The sequence below is a fragment of the Rhinatrema bivittatum genome, chromosome 8 (genome assembly GCF_901001135.1).
Source record: "Rhinatrema bivittatum chromosome 8, aRhiBiv1.1, whole genome shotgun sequence".
NCBI classification, from domain to species: Eukaryota; Metazoa; Chordata; class Amphibia; order Gymnophiona; family Rhinatrematidae; genus Rhinatrema; species Rhinatrema bivittatum.
The window spans coordinates 210958059-210975238 of NC_042622.1; positions in this window are offsets into that span (position 1 = coordinate 210958059).

Below are 17180 nucleotides of genomic sequence, written 5' to 3' on the forward strand. Positions count from 1 at the left end.
GGCAAGGGCACTATAGGCCAGAATGGTGACGCATGTGAAGCTGGACTTGGCTTGGCAGGCATTGAGGTGGAGTCCAGCTGATTGTGCAATTGATTTATGGCGCTAGCCAAAGTCTCCAGAATCTTTTGCTGTTCTGTAATTCGCTGGGCCAGGCCAAGGATGGCTTGAAGCGCCAAGACCTGTACCGGGTCCATGGACTTGACAATCTGTTAGGGTTTGTAGGTATGTGGGCCCTGGGCCCACGGTGAGAGATGGTACCTCCCATGGGGAGTAGCCCTGTGAGCCTCACAGTCAGGAGGCAAGGTCTCAGCAGCTGGGTGTGTAGAACAGCAGGTACTGGAGAGGGAGAGAGAGCGAGCTGGAAGGACAGAAGGAGAGGATGGCCCCAGGGGGTGGAGCCACAGAGCGTCATCACCGGGTGCTGATGTCAGATACAGCTCAGAAGTCCTTGAGTCTCTATAGAGAAGTAGAGTGACACTGCCCGCAGAGCGGGGAGTGTATCAGGAAGTCACACAGACACAGGGGTACCATGGGTGTGTATCAGGAAGTCACACAGACACAGGGGTGCCACGGGTCTGTGAAGTGGGGTATACCCAAGGAGGATTCCTCTGTAGAGATGGTACTGCAATGGTCCGCAGAACAGGGTACAATGGTGAGGGTTCCTCAGTAGAGATGATACGGTAATGGTCTGCAGAGCAGAGTACACCGATGAGGGTTCCTCAGTAGAGATGATACGGTAATGGTCCACAAGCGGAGTACTCACTGTAGGAGTAGAGGTGGTTCCAGAGGACGCCCCGGGGAACGGGAGACAGAGGTCCTAGGGGCAAGGCCCTCCGAGGAGCGGATAACCAGAGATGAGGAAAGGGCCCCCGAAGAGCAGGTACCTGGAATGTCTCACGCTGAGGAAGCAGGAGCTGGAACAGGAAGTCCGTAGAGAGCGAAGCAGATTCAGCAATGAGGGAACTCGATGCCAAGTCGTAGGCAGACAGGGCCAGCCGGCTTAAGAGTCCACGATGAATGACGTCATCCGGGTTCCCGCCATGACGTGCATAGGTTTGGCCCGAGAGCATGCGCGCACACCTAAAGAAGTATGAAGGCAAGATGGCGGTCAGCAGTGTCCATGCTGTCTAAGGCCTGGTGACAGAGGCAGGCAGGCCGGCGATAGCTGGCGGAGGCCGCGAGTCTGCCCAAAGGAGTCAGTGCAGTGAGGCAAGAGGTGAGCAACAGTGGTCATAGCTGTCTGTGCCCAACGGGCGTAACAAATAGAAATTGTTCAAAATATGGCTACAAGAATAGTATTGGGATGTACCAAGAGATGCTAAGTGTTTTACACACTGGTTTCCAATTGTGGCTCAAGTTCAGTTTATAATACTAACTTCAGCATTTAAAGTGTTAAGGAGGGAGCTATGGTATTTTCGAGATAAAATTGAGTATTATCATCCGAGGAGAAGCTGACGATCTAGTCAAGGAGAGCTCTTGATGGTTCTTTTGTTTAGGGTCATATGAAAAGCGCAAGTTAGGGTGAGGGCTTTCTCTGGGGTAGTGACTACACTTTGAAATGAGTTGCCATTAGAGATTCAACCAGAGCTGAATTATCTGACTTTTCGTAAAATGTTGTGGACATGGCAATTCCCCAAAGTGAAGTGAAGTTAGAATGAGGATACTGGCTGGAAGTTTTGGGATTGAAATATTGAGAAGGATAGTTAGGAGTTACGTGTTAGATGATTTTTTAAAAGGTATGTTACCTGTGGTTTAACTTCTGATGAGATGGCTTGAGGGTGATTTTTCTCCTGATTTAATAGTGGGGAGGTTATGGAAAATTGTTATTGTATTGCAATTTATGTATTGTATTTTTATATTTGTAATTGTACACTGCTTTGATTAGTTATTGGGTCAAAAAAGGGTATATGAGAATTTGAAATACATAATTGATGCAAAGCATTATATTTGGTGTAAACCCAACATAACAATCACCCAGAGAACACCACCCTACTGTGAAGCACGGTGGTGGCAGCATTGTGTTAGGGGGATGCTTCTCATCAGCAAGGAGTGGAACATTTGTCAGGGTAGAAAGGGCAAATGAATGGAAAAAGGGTTCAGAAAAGTCCTTGAGGAAAACCTTCTGCCCTCTGCAAGAAAGCTGAAATTGGGACGGAAGTTCATCTTTCAGCATGACAACAACCCAAAGCACACAGCCAGAACTTCGCTGGAGTGACTAAGTAACAAAAAGGTAAAATGGCCTGGAGTGGCCCAGTCAGAGCCCCGACCTCAATCCAATCGAAAATATGTGGCATGACCTGAAGATTGCTGTTCATCAATGCGCCCCAAGGAACCTGACAGCCTAAACTCCGTGCAGATTGCCCCTGTGAAATTACCACAGGTTACCCTGGATCTTCATTTCCATCCTTTTGCCACTAGGAATCCTCTGTGTTTATCCCACGCAATTTTGAACTGCGTTAACGTTCTTGTAGAGTGTAAAGGGTATGAGTGTGTGGAAGTCACCAACATCCCTGGCAATTCTAGGCCTAGATTGTCAGAATGTTCTGATGCCATGTGAGCTCGCTCCTTCGTCACTGAGCCTTCACAGATGACCCTGCTAGCCCTGTTCAGTGGAACCCTCCTACCTTCCTAACTGCAAACTACTTCAAAGGCGTCTTTTTAGCCTGGTTTCCTATAGGCCCTATGAAAGAGCAAGTAAAAATAATTCAGAGACCCCCATCAGGAAGCATAGGGAGCTTCAAGAGTGGTTTCGTCTGCCCCAAGGGGAGGGGGAGAGAGATCCCCCTTAGCCTTCAATGTTTTTCCTGCCATGCTCAGTGCTTTCAATTACAAGCCAACTTTAAAATGTCTTCTCTCACTGTGGACCTTAAGAAACGGATTATAATTTGGCATGCCCTTTTGTTTTCTGCTCAGCTTTGGGGCCAGCTGTGTGTGGGCTCTTTCTAATTCAAAAAATGCCAAATCCTTACCCTCCCAAGAATTCTTCGAAGATTTATCTTATTAACTTCTTACTGTCTCCATTCGCAGCTTCCTCCAGGATCCCTAGAATTCTGATAGTATTTCTTCTAGATTTCGATTCCAAGTCCATAGTTGCTCCATCAGCACTTAAGATTTTTCTTCATTTGAGTGAAAAAAAAACATCATGGGTTGGTGGGGGGAGGAGAGAGAGAGAGAGAGAAAGCAGGCCGCCACGAAATGAATCGCAATAGGAAGAGGCAGTGTAATATTAATTGTCAGCCTGGGAAAGTCACAATCAGGCTGAAAAGGCGATCAGCCCCTACTGTAAAGGTATAAGCCAGAGTTTCATTTTGGGGATTTGCATAGGACTAACCCCTGACCCTTACTGCTGAATTGCAAAGATCCCTTCACAAAAAATAATGGCAAAGTCCTGAACTCCAGAACTTTGATTAAAGGAGGAATTTGTGTTGGGAAGGTATCAAAAGAAAATTATAGCAAGCAGACGGATCCTCATCCTGAACAACAAGGGGTAGTCAAATACCTTGGGCATCTGGTTTTTAGAGCAGAGAAAAAGGTCAGGTAGGATAAGACACTGTATTTTTTTTTTCTTTCCCCATGCCTAGCTCTTGGTCTTGTGACTGAGAATGGTTCTTCCTAGCTGGGTGCTGCTTTGCCCCTATTATTTGTGGTAAAACAGCACACAAATATTTGGAAATCAGATGCACCCGTGAAGTTTTAATTCCCCGACCCGAAACGTGGCCCACAGGAACACCTCTTTCTGACCCAGCTGCAAGTACATGCGCTCTGAAACCTGCACAGACTTTTGACCACATTTGAGGAGGGTGACGTTCAGTTGGGCCGTTTCACCCCAGTAAACACCTTTGAAGATTGCCCTCTATGGGAACAGTTTTCAGCTAGTGGAAAGCCTGCAGATACTTTTTTACCTGCAGACTTAACACTAATTATTTTCAATGCAAAAGTGCACACTTGATTTTGCTTTGAATATGATTAGGGGAAAACAACTTGCACACCTTTGCATGTGCTAACTTGTGCGGGTAGTTTCCCCAACGGAATTCCGGGCATATTTCCTTAAATGAAAAAAGTACATGCATTAAGTCCCAAACTCCACCCCTTGGAATGCCACTCACCTGTGCGCATAAAAGTAGGTGTCTAGATTTGCTGGGGCATTATTTGATGTTGCATCATTTGCATAATTTACTAAAAAGTCATTTCTGTGGCTAAGGCATTACCTTAACCGCAGAGGAACTTTTGGAAATTGCCCACCCTAACAGTAAAGTAATGTGGTTGGCATGTTAGTCCACTCGGATGCCTGGAAATAAAGGTTAACAATGCATTTTATGATTCCCTTTTTTTTTCTTTGGTTCATTCTATTTGGATTTGAAGACGTGAGAATAAACTCCTGAAAGCTAGTCAAGAAATATAAGAACATAAGAACATGCCATACTGGGTCAGACCAAGGGACCATCAAGCCCAGCATCCTGTTTCCAACAGTGGCCAATCCAGGCCATAAGAACCTGGCAATTACCCAAAAACTAAGTCTATTCCATGTAACCATTGCTAATGGCAGTGGCTATTCTCTAAGTGAACTTAATAGCAGGTAATGGACTTCTCCTCCAAGAACTTATCCAATCCTTTTTTAAACCCAGCTACACTAACTGCACTAACCACGTCCTCTGGCAACAAATTCCAGAGTTTAAATGTGCGTTGAGTGAAAAAGAACTTTCTCCAATTATTTTTAAATTTCCCACATGCTAACTTCATGGAATGCCCCCTAGTTGTTCTATTATCCGAAAGAGTAAATAACCAATTCACATTTACCCATTCTAGACCTCTCATGATTTTAAAGACCTCTATCATATCCCCCCTCAGTCGTCTCTTCTCCAAGCTGAACAGTCCTAACCACTTCAGTCTTTCCTCATAGGGGAGCTGTTCCATTCCCTTTATCATTTTGGTTGCCCTTCTCTGTACCTTCTCCATCGCAATTATATCTTTTTTTGAGATGCGGCGACCAGAATTGTACACAGTATTCAAGGTGCGGTCTCACCATGGAGCGATACAGAGGCATTATGACATTTTCTGTTTTATTCACCATTCCCTTTCTAATAATTCCCAACATTCTGTTTGCTTTTTTGACTGCCGCAGCACACTGAACCAACGATTTCAATGTGTTATCCACTATGACGCCTAGCTCTCTTTCTTGGGTGGTAGCTCCTAATATGGAACCTAACATCATGTAACTATAGCATGGGTTAATTTTCCCTATATGCATCACCTTGCACTTATCCACATTAAATTTCATCTGCCATTTGGATACCCAGTTTTCCAGTCTCACAGGGTCTTACAGCAATTTATCACAATCCGCTTGTGATTTAACTACTCTGAATAATTTTGTATCATCTGCAATTTTAATTACCTCACTCGTCATACTCCTTTCCAGATCATTTATAAATATATTGAAAAGTACGGGTCCCAATGCAGATCCCTGAGGCACTCCACTGCCCACTCCCTTCCACTGAGAAAATTGTCCATTTAATCCTACTCTCTGTTTCCTGTCTTTTAGCCAGTTTGTAATCCACGAGAGGACATCGCCACCTATCCCATGACTTTTTACTTTTCCTAGAAGCCTCTCATGAGGAACTTTGTCAAACGCCTTCTGAAAATCCAAATATACTACATCTACCGGTTCACCTTTATCTACATGTTTATTAACTCCTTCAAAAAAGTGAAGCAGATTTGTGAGGCAAGACTTGCCTTGGGTAAAGCCATGCTTATTTTCTTCCATTAAACTATTTTTTTCTGTATGTTCTGTGATTTTGATATTTAGAACACTTTCCACTATTTTTCCTGGCACTGAAGTGGGGCTAACTAATCTGTAGTTTCCCAGATCGCCCCTGGAGCCCTTCTTAAATATTGTGTTTACATTAGCCACCCTCCAGTCTTCAGGTACAATGGATGATTTTAATGATTACAAATTTTTACTAATAGATCTGAAATTTCATTTTTGAGTTCCTTCAGAACCCTTGGGTGTATACCATCCGGTCCAGGTGATTTTCTACTCTTCAGTTTGTCAATCAGGCCTACCACATCTTCTAGGTTCACCGTGATTTGGTTCAGTCCATCTGAATCATTACCCATGAAAACCTTCTCCGGAACAGGTATTTCCCCAACATCCTCTTCAAGCAAAGAAGCAAAGAAATCGTTTAATCTTTCCGCGATGGCTTTATCTTCTCTAAGTGCTCCTTTAAACCCTCGATCCTCTAACAGTCCAACTGACTCCCTCGCAGGCTTTCTGCTTCAGATATATTTTTTAAAGTTTTTACTGTGAGTTTTTGCCTCTATGGCAAATTCTCTCTTAGCCTGTCTTATCAATGTCTTACATGTAACTTGCCAATGCGTATGCATTATCCTATTTTCTTCTGTTGTTTCATTCTTCCAATTTTTGAATGAAGATCTTTTGGCTAAAATAGCTTCTTTCACCTCACCTTTTAACCATGCCGGTAATTATTTTGCCTTCCTTCTACCTTTCTTAATGTGTGGAATACATTTGGACTGTGCTTCTAGGATGGTATTTTTTAACAGTGTCCACGCGTCTTGCACACTTTTTACCTTTGTAGCTGCTCCTTTCAGTTTTTTTCTATTTTTCTCATTTTATCAAAGTTTCCCTTTTGAAAGTTTAGCATGAGAGCCGTGGATTTACCTACTGTCCCCCTTCCAGTCATTAATTCAAATTTGATCATATTATGGTCACTATTGCCATGCGGCCCCACCACTGTTACCTCTCTCACCAAATCTTGCGTTCCACTGAGAATTAGATCTAAAATTGCTCCCTCTCTCGTCGGTTCCTGAACCAATTGCTCCATAAAACTGTCATTTATTCCATCCAGGAACTTTATCTCTCTAGCATGTCCTGATGATACATTTACCCAGTCAATATTGGGGTAATTGAAATCTCCCATTATTACTGCACTACCAATTTGGTTTGCTTCCCTAATTTCCATCTCACCATCTTGACCAGGTGGACGGTAGTATACCCCTATCACTATAGTCTTCCCCAACACACAAGAGATTTCTACTCATAAAGATTCGATTGTGCATTTAGCCTCATGCAGGATGTTTATCCTGTTGGACTCTATGCCATCCCGGACATAAAGCACCACACTGGCTCCCGGGTGCTCCTCTCTGTCATTGCGATATAATTTGTACCCCGGTATAGCACTGTCCCATTGGTTATCCTCCTTGCACCATGTCTCTAAGATGCCAATTAAGTCTATGTCATCATTCACTGCTACATTAAATCCATTAAATGCTACTATTGGGATCAGATAAGTCGGTTCATTTATTTACTCTATTGAATATTCACAGCTGTTTATTTACAGCGTGATATTTTGGAATGCTAGAATATATCAGCCTTGCAGCATCACTTTTGTGGTAGAATTTTTGAATTGGTGAAAATTGGGACATTTACAGCTGTCTTGTTGAAGTGATTTTTAGAAACACTATTGGCTTTGTCTTGCTGACCTCTTTTTTTTTTTTTTTTTTTTTTAATTTTCACGCAATTTAAAAATATTAAAAAATGGTTATGAGGTAGATCGTTAATGATTACATTAGAGTGGATCACCCAGGTTTGGGGATAACAAACCATAAGTATGAAACTTTCCCATCCTTCCTCAAAAATTTTTTTGTGCTGATATTTATTTGAACTATTGTTATAAAGATATTAAATGAATTTGTTAATCCAGCATTGGATATCCTGACACTGAAATGATACATTCAGAAACAAGATTGGAAACAAGTATTCAAGAGGTGATAAGTTTTTGATTTAATGTTGCATAACAATTGATAGATCCCTCGAATTGGTGTGATTGAAGTGCATATATATATATATATTTGGTATCATTCACTTCTATACATTCTAATTCTCCCATCTTACTTCTTAGACTTCTGGCATTAGCATACAAACATTTCAAAGTTGATTTTGTTTGTATTTTCATTCTGCTTTTTAATTGATAGGGATAAGTTAGAATTTTTTAGCTCAGCTGAGTTTTTAGATACAGGCACTTGGACTACTGTTCTTATTATTGGTACCTCACTGATGGGATGCCCTAATTCTAATGCATCATTATTATCCTTTGAAGATACCTCCCTCCGAACAATGCGCTGCTGAGCGATTGTCGGCTTTCCCCTTTGTTCTAGTTTAAAAGCTGTTCTATCAGTAGCGCCAGCAGTCTGTGTTAAGCCCATCGGTCGCAGACGGCTGCGATCACGCTTTCTTACATCCTGCACCGTTCTCCAGTCCTCCCTGGGTCTGCTCGCGGCACAGGCCAATCTCTACCACCATGTTCCCCTTGGCTCCTCGTGGCGGCCAAGACGCCGCTGCCAGCTACGTGGTCTCAGGGCCTTCCTCGGCGCGTGCGCGCATCACTGGGGTCTCCTTTGAAGACCCTTCGGCGGGGGCGTCCTTACTTGATGATGTCATCGGATCAAGATACTTAAGCTCCATCTTCGCCCTCAGCTAGTGGACTTGGCAACAAGTTCCGTACGTCTCTACTAGCTCCTGTTCCGTGTTCCGGTGGCTACGCTGTTGGACTCCGTTGGACCTTGGACTCTGTCTAGTACCCGCTCCTCGGGGGCCAGTAGCGCTCTCACGGGGACCTTGTCTCCTGGCCTCCCCCGCTCCTCGGGCTGACCCTGAGCTCTCCGACGTCCTACTCTGCAAGGCTCCCCGCTCCTCGGGGCAGCCCCCTTTAACACCCTTACCACTCGGGAGTTACTCTAGCGCTTCCCCGCTCCTCGGGTGGTGCCTACGTGCTGTGTGGACTGTCAGCGCTTCCCCGCTCCTCGGGGTTGCGTCTCTTTACTTCTCAAGAGACTCTCAGCACCAGCCCGCTCCTCGGGACAGTGTCCTTGTGCTTACAGTGACTATCTGCGCCTCCCTGCTCCTCGGGGTCGCGTCTACGTGTTACGAGACTACCTGCACTTCCCTGCTTCTCGGGGCTATGCTTCGCTATCTACCTGCACTTCCCCGCTCCTTGGGGTCTACCTACGACATCATCGGAGACCTGACTCGGGCTTCCCTGCTCCACGAGTTAGCCTGCGTCACTACAGCCGCACCTCCCTCGCTCTGCCCCTTGGGGGGGTGTCTCCGCTATTCCTCCTGCACGCCAGTCTCAAGCCTCCCACCCTATGGCCTGCCTGGTGCCTTCCCCTCCGGGGGTCTCAGTCAAGGTATTATTGGCAGCCCTCATGTCTTCTGGGGAATCCCTCCAGACTCCTCGGGACCCCTCCTCAGTCTTACCCAGAACTCCCTGTCATGCCTTACTTCACCTCTTGTCGGTGTGGGCATGTGGGGCTCCTCCCCACAGGTTATAACAACTCATACCATGGGTCCACCAACCCACAAACCATGACAGTCTGGTTCCACCCTGGTTAAGGTGGAGCCCATCCCTTCGGAAGAGACTCCCCCTTCCCCAAAAAGTTCCCCAGTTCCTTACAAAACTGAATCCCTCTTCCTTGCACCATCGTCTCATCCACGCAGTGAGACTACGGAGCTCTGCCTGCCTCTGGGGACCTGCACGTGGAACAGGGAGCATTTCAAAGAATGCAACCCTGGATGTTCTGGATTTAAGCTTTCTACCCAAGAGCCTAAATTTCGTTTCCAGAACCTCCCTCCCACATTTTCCTTTGTCGTTGGTGCCCCAGCACTGTCTAAAATCCTATCTAGGTGACGCGTGAGGTCCACTCCCTTCGCACCAGGTAGGCATGTTATCAGGCACCCGCTCTCCCAGCACGCTCAGGCCACTCTTCTGGGCGCGCGATTCAGAAAGAACAAATATGCAAATGAGGACCCGCAGTAAAAGGAGGCGCTAGGGACACTATTGTGTCCCTAGCGCCTCCTTTTTGACAGAAGTGGCGGCTGTCAGCTGGTTTGACAGCCGACGCTAAATTTTACCGGCGTCGGTTGTGGAACCTGCTGACAGCCATGGGTTCGGAAAACGAACACCAGCAAAATTGAGCGTCCATCTTCCAACCCACGGGCAGATTTAAAATTATTTATTTATTTGTTTGTTTATTTATTGGGGCCTCCGACTTAATATCGCTATGATATTAAGTCTGAGGGTGTACAGAAAAGCAGTTTTTTCTGCTTTTCTGTACACTTTCCCGGTGCTGGCTGAAATTAACACCTACTTTTGGCAGGCTTTACTTTCTGTATCACGCGTGAATAACTAATAGGCCCATCAACATGCATTTGCATGCTGCGGGCGCTTTTAGTTTCGGGGGGGTTGGCCGCGCGTTTTCCACGTGCTATTACCCCTTGCTGTATAAGGGGTAAAAATAGCGCGTCGAAAACATGCGTCCAACCAGGGGCTAACAGTGCGCTCGGCCTGAGCACACTTTACTGCATCGGCCCATATCACGGCCGAACTAACCCTTCCCTCCTGGGCAGTAGCCCTTGGAGATACATTAATAAAAAGTCAATGAAAAGGTATCACCTTGTGTTAAATTTCTGTTTATTAATCTTCATTTTCTGTATAAAGGTGAAATTTGCCTTGTATTGTATTAGGATTTGAGAATAGAGACTATAATTATCTGCTACTTAAAACACAGTACATGTTTGAGCATAGATAAAGATGTTAATCCTTTTACATTCAGAGTACAACTACAGTTTTCGGCTAAAATTTGACAAAACTACAGTCCGTATTTCCTCAGGTATGACAAGAATGAAGCGGAACATACTGCTGCCCTCTTTAAGCACAATTAACTGCGCACCTATGCAATTAGGGGCGGATTTTAAAAAGCATTTACATGCGTAAATCTGGGTTTTACGCATGTAAATGCACTTTACTCAAGTAAGTGGGCTTTTGAAAATTGCTACAATATATGCCATTGAATTGTCCATAGGATTTATTCGCATAAGTGCACTTTACGTGAGTAAATGGCTTTTGAAAATTGCTACAATAGTAGTTACATTTATGTGCGTAACTCCTTTGAAAATTACCCCCTTACTGAGCAGGGCTAAGGAGGCGCACCAGGCCCACACACGTCGCCACGCGCTCAGCTTGCCTCGGTGTCGTGCTTGGGAGCCTGGGGAAACGTCAGGGCCTGTGGGGCAGAGGGAGAGCCATCTTCTTTCCACTCGTTCACTTTTTCCATCGCTGACCATACGTCAAGTTGGAAAAAAAACAAAACAAAAAACAAGCGTGACAAGCATGCGGGGGTGGGAAGGGAAGCGCAGGGGAGAGAGTGAGAGTAAAGGTTTAGGGTGCTAACAGGCACTGACAGGTCAGTGAAAGTGTTATTACACACAGGGCCCCGGACTTCAGCATGCCTTGCCATCCCGCGCTGCCGCCTTCCGTGGCAGACCGGTGGCTCTACCGCATCGACACCTTGGGGGGGGGGGGGGGGGGGGGGGGGGCTTGCAGCCGCTATTGCAAACAGCCCCAGAGGAGTGCGCAGGCTCAGAGGTCCCCGCGCCTGGCTTAGGTAAAAGCGCCCAGCAGCAGAGCGGGCGGCGAGCCGTGCACTCGATCCGCGCGCGCGCGCTTCCGGCTGCTGTCAGCCGGTGACGTCAACCCGGGCCCTGATTCACCGCGGGCTTCGCGCGCCCTCCTGCTCACCTCGTTTCGGAAAGGGCACAGAGAGCCGCTGGCGAAGGTGTAGCGAAAGGCGGCGAAGACGACGAAGGACCGTGGAACAATTTCCCCTGCAAGCTCTGGGCCTCTCGGGGGGAGGGACGGGGGTCAGTGGGAGTCTCCGAGTTAAAAGGCCGGTGGAAAAAAAAAGGAGACAGAACATCTTAGCGGTTCACGGAAATACTTTGTTACACTTTCAGAATTTCCATCCTAGACCTCGTAACCTTTTCACTGACGATGTGTTTACAACTTTCATGGCCAAAGGAGTGTGATGGTTTTTATTACAGTAAAGAGGGCTGTTCCAAAAGCCGATTTCTGCGCTTTTACCCTGGTACACTGAACATTTCCAAACCTCGGGTGTGGGTAAAAGGCTGCGCAGGGTCACCGCATTGTCAAGTGGTGTTCCCGAAGGCTAGGTTGCATTTTCAAATCTACATGAATTATTTTTCTTTAAATTTTTGCTTACACAAAAAGCAGGTGCAAATACCACAGGTACGAAGTCCCCATGCAATAATCAAAGCAACATTACCTGCACTATTGTGCTTCAATTATTGGTACACACCCTGCTGTAAAAAGTAGCCTTGGTATTTGCAATAATGTGGTTAGTTTGTTTATTGCCCTCCCAAAAAACAGTTGTGTATTATTTCATCTCTACTTCAGCAAACCATATCTCTCTTTTTTCAACATAAAATGATTTTTTTCCATCAATGTAAAATTGTATTGATATCTGAGCACATTTACCCAGAATATTGCTGTAACTGGAGGAAATACGGTAGTAGATGACAGCAGAAAAAGACCAATTGACCCATACACTGCTTAAGGATGGATATATCCCAGTTGCCAAGCATAGAGTGTGACTGTCTTTGGGATATCACTCCTATCCAAGCTGATTTTGTCATCTTCCTCCTTTGTTCTTTACCCTTTTGGGTGGCTGACCATGCAGCTATTTATTTATAATTCACACCTATTTATTATTTTTATATACTGACATTCGATCTCAATTGAGATATCACACCAGTTTACATTCAGGTACTGTATTTCTCTATCCCCAGAGAGCTTACAATCTAAGTTTTTGTACCTGAGGCAATGGAGGGTAAAGTGACTTGCCCAAGGTCACAAGGAACAACAGCAGGACTCAAACCCTGGTCTCCTGGTTCACAGTCCACTGCTCTAACCACTAGGCTATTTCTCCTCCATCCTAGCATCACTACCCTGCCATGTCTAACCATAAATCCAGTAATAATCCAAACAGCCACCATATTAGCAAGGATGTAATCTAAGCAGTCAGCCTCCCAGATGTAGTGGGTGCTAGTAAATAGTGAAAACCAACAGTCAGTAAGAGAAAAACTTTAGTTTTTTATTATATATCATCTCATAATAACAACATAATACAATTTACCAAATAATGCAAAGTAAACCTCAGAGCTTCCAATCCATTCCAGTCAGTTAAATATGTTGCCTCCCCTAAACTTACACACTTATGGGTTAGTTTGTTTTCCAACTGGTTGGCATTATAATTTTATCACATATATGTTAATAAGACTGATTCTTGTATGTCATATGATTTCTTGTAAATTGAACCCTGAAGGCAGAAACGAAATTCAATGCTGACCTTTAACATACTTTTTAATCTTTAGCATAAATGTTAGCATTACAGGAGCCTTGTATAGGTTTACAAATCTGATCAGTGCAATTTCATTGTGCTGTGATTATCTTCATTCTTCACCACCACCATACTAGTCTGGCTTCATATCACCCTTACATTAACCTCATTTGTCATATTTAGTATGACAATATATGTTTCATGCTCCAATACCGCTGGCCTCCATCCCATATCTTAAATTGGTTCCATGTAGACCTGACCCATAGAGCAGTGGGTTAGGCTAGAACTCTTACCTGTCATAAGAGTCATGGCTCTGAGTTAATTTCATATTAGCTGAGGTTGATCAGTAATATTTGGAATTCTTCTTTCTCTTCCAGGGGGAGAACAACAAGAACAGTCCAAGAGTATCTTCTTTGAGTGGAGATCAGAAAGTTCAGTAACAGGCGTTAGGGTTGATACCATCATAGAAATCACAAAATTGGTGACTGACTTATAGTAGATACTTATTACACATTGACAGCTAAGGCATGAGACAATAAAGAAAATTAATGTAACTGCAGTAATGACGATTATGCACATCAGTTTTTTTTTCCCAAACCTCTAAACCTGTTCAGGCATCAATACTTAGGAAGTCTCAGAAGTCTTAGTCCTACTTTAATTGGATAAACTGCAGCTTGTTGAAGAAGTAGAAAATATTTGGAAATGAAGATAATCAATTTGATTCAAATGTAAGAAGGTCTATTGGGTCTAAAAGTCAAAGCAGTCCAAGTCTTGGCCCATCAGAATACAAAGCAACAGATATACTGCAGGTGGGTCGGCCCTTTGTACACATATGTTGGTGCTTGAAATGGAGAATACAGAAAAAAGTTATTACGTAAGGATGCAGAGTTTTAAATATTTTGAGCAGAATTTCCCTAGAAGTACATTGTAAGAATGTCCCTTCCATCCTCTCTCCCTGCTCCCCTGGCTAGTCTTTTTTCACTTTGCCTGCTCAGGCCCCCAACTCCTCCACCCTCCACTATTTCTCCCCTTCCCCCTTAGGCTCAATCCCTTCCATTCTATCTCCTCTCCCAGAGTTTGACCCCTCTCTCAGTACTGCCCCTCACACAGCCTCCCTCTGTCCCTCTCTCTCACACACACAGGTTCCCTCTCTCATGTACATAAACACTCCGTCATACAGGCTCCCTCTCTCTCACTCACACACACACACCCTCACTCAGACTTCCTTTCTCTCTCATGCCTACACCCTTACACAGGCTCCCTCTCTCTCACACCCACACACACACACATCCCTTCACACAGGCTTCTTCTCTCACAAACAAGCATCCTCACTCCCTCACTTATACACACTCCGTTTTTCACACACACCAGCTCCCAATCTCTCACACACATACACATTCCTTCACAATCTCCTCACAGATGCTCCCCCTCTCTGGCACACACACACACACACATACCTTCACTCATGCTCTCTCTCACACACACCCCTGCACACAGGCTCGCAATCTTTTACACACACACACACACCTCTCTACACACAGCCTCGCAGCCTCTCATACAAACAACCACTGCACAAAGACTCACTCTCACCGGGGTACGTTCCACTCACGGCACGGTGGGACTTATACCTCCATTTTTGCCACAAGCGAGATGGGCTTCGCTCCATTGTGGAGGTAAACAGGGAGCATTGGCGACACAGGCAATGATAACCCACTGGGTTAAGGAAGTCATTACGGCAGCCTATGTGGCTGCTGAGCTTGCATTGCTGAAACAGGTTAGACCACATTCCATGAGGGCTCAGGCAGTATCATGGGCGGAGCTTCGTTTGTTGTCGCTTGCTGAAATTTGCCAAGCAGTGACATGGTCATCTTTGCACACCACCTCCAAGCATTAACGCTTGGATGTTAGGGCTAGGGAGGACACCGCGTTTGTGCAGGCAGTATTGATTGGAACACTATCAGCCTCCCGCTCTTCTCAAGATTAGTTTTGGTACATCCTACTCGGACCTTGGTACATCCTACTCTGACCTGCCCGAAAGCTAAGGAAAAAGAAATTACTACTTACCTGATAATTTCCTTTCTTCTGGTAAGGGCAGGTTAATCCCTGACCTGCCCTTGGCTGCCAAAGTTTTAGATAGAGGTTAGCCTTTCTTCAGTCGAGCTATGCTCTTCATTGAAAACTGGTAATTGGCTTCTCTAGCCCTTAGTTTACTATCTATATTCCTTCTTTTGGCTGAGTTCAGTATTCTTGTTGGTTGGGAAACATGAATGGTTGATTGTTAATAGTAATGTTCAAGTATAATCAGTTTTGTCCACAGTTTGGCTTTTCCAGAGAATATTGGCAGGCTGATGTCGGGGCAGGACTATTTGGCCGTGAAGTCAGCTTTTGCTCCATCTCCATCTGCTGGCAGATGGAGATGGAGCAATTTTCTTTCCTCTATTTAAGGGCAGGTCAATCCACACGAGTGGCTTATGCCACTCGTGTGGATTGACCTGCCCTTAAATAGAGGAAATATCAGGTAAGTAGTAATTTCTCCTTTCATCTCGCCTTTTAACCATGCCGGCAATCATTTGGCCTTCCTTCCACCTTTCTTACTGCGTGGAATCCATCTGGACTGGCTTCTAAGATGGTATTTTTAAACAACGTTCATGTCTGTTGTACACTCTTAACCTTTGTAGCTGTACCTTTCAGTTTTTTCTAACTATTTTCCTCATTTTATCAAAGTTTCCTTTTGAAAATTTAGTGCTAGAGCTGTAGATTTACATATGTCCCTCTTCCAGTTATCATGTAACTTTTTTTTTTTTTTTTTTTTTTTTTAAATATAATAGCTGAGAAAATACTTTGAAACTGAAACTTATGGTAAAATTGGCTGTCACAGTATAGGGTTTCAGGGTTCCTATACCCAGCTCTTAGTAAAATTTGTCAGCTGATTGGGGCTGTCAGAGCTCGTGCTGGAACTTAGGAGCTGCTGGATACTGACAGTGTCCCGTATCCATGGTAACCCAAGTGCTTTGTGCTAAGCTGACAGGACAGTTGAGTCAGTTCGGATCCAGGCAGTGAGTGAGAGAGTGGATACAGTGAAGGCAAAGGTGCCTCCATCACCCGTTTCTCTTCAGAGACTGCCAAAGTAAAAGGGAGAGCGATAGAAGGAAAAAAAGAAAGGAAAATAAGAACTCTTGTGTTTCATGAAAGAACACAGGATAATTGTGTAAAGAGAATCTCAGATGAACTGTGTAACATGCTGTAATTGAATTAAAAAATGGAACGCAGCAACTAAGTATTAATCTGGTTAAATATCAAATAATTTGCTGTGAATAAGAGAAAAATAAGAGGTGATATTCTCATATGAAATACCAAACAATGGCCTGGATTTTCTAAGGTCGCAGACCTTAGAGAATCTGGCGGTAACGGGGAGCGGGGGGGCGGGCCTGCGAAAGCCGGCAGCGATCGTACCTCTGCGGTGCGATCGCTGCCGGCTTTCGCACCCAATACCGCCACCGTGAAAGGTGGTGCTATTGGGCGCGCTGCTGGCAGTGATAAGGTATCCTATCTTTTCGCCATCAGTGAAGTCGTCGCGGAGTCCACCCCGACTCCTCCCCTTCCGATGCGGACTCCGCCCCAACTCCGCCCCAATTTAGCTATCGCACGCGATCCCTTTAGAAAATGACCCCCAATATCTCCACACTCAAATAAGGAGGAGAGATAATTATCCTTCTAAAGACACCTTACAGCAGGTGTGAGTGTAAATTAAGCAAAATTCTGGGAGAGTGAGTATGTAACAAATACCTCTGGAGAAAGAAAGAAGATATATTGCTTCTGTAACATTAAAGATGGGGAAGTATAAATTATCATTTTATTTTTCCACAAAGCATTCAACTAGTCTGCAGGGACCACACATAGCAGGACAGTAGCACAAGTCAGGACACCCTTTTGGTTTCTGAAGGCATCTATTCCAGAGAAGGCAGCTT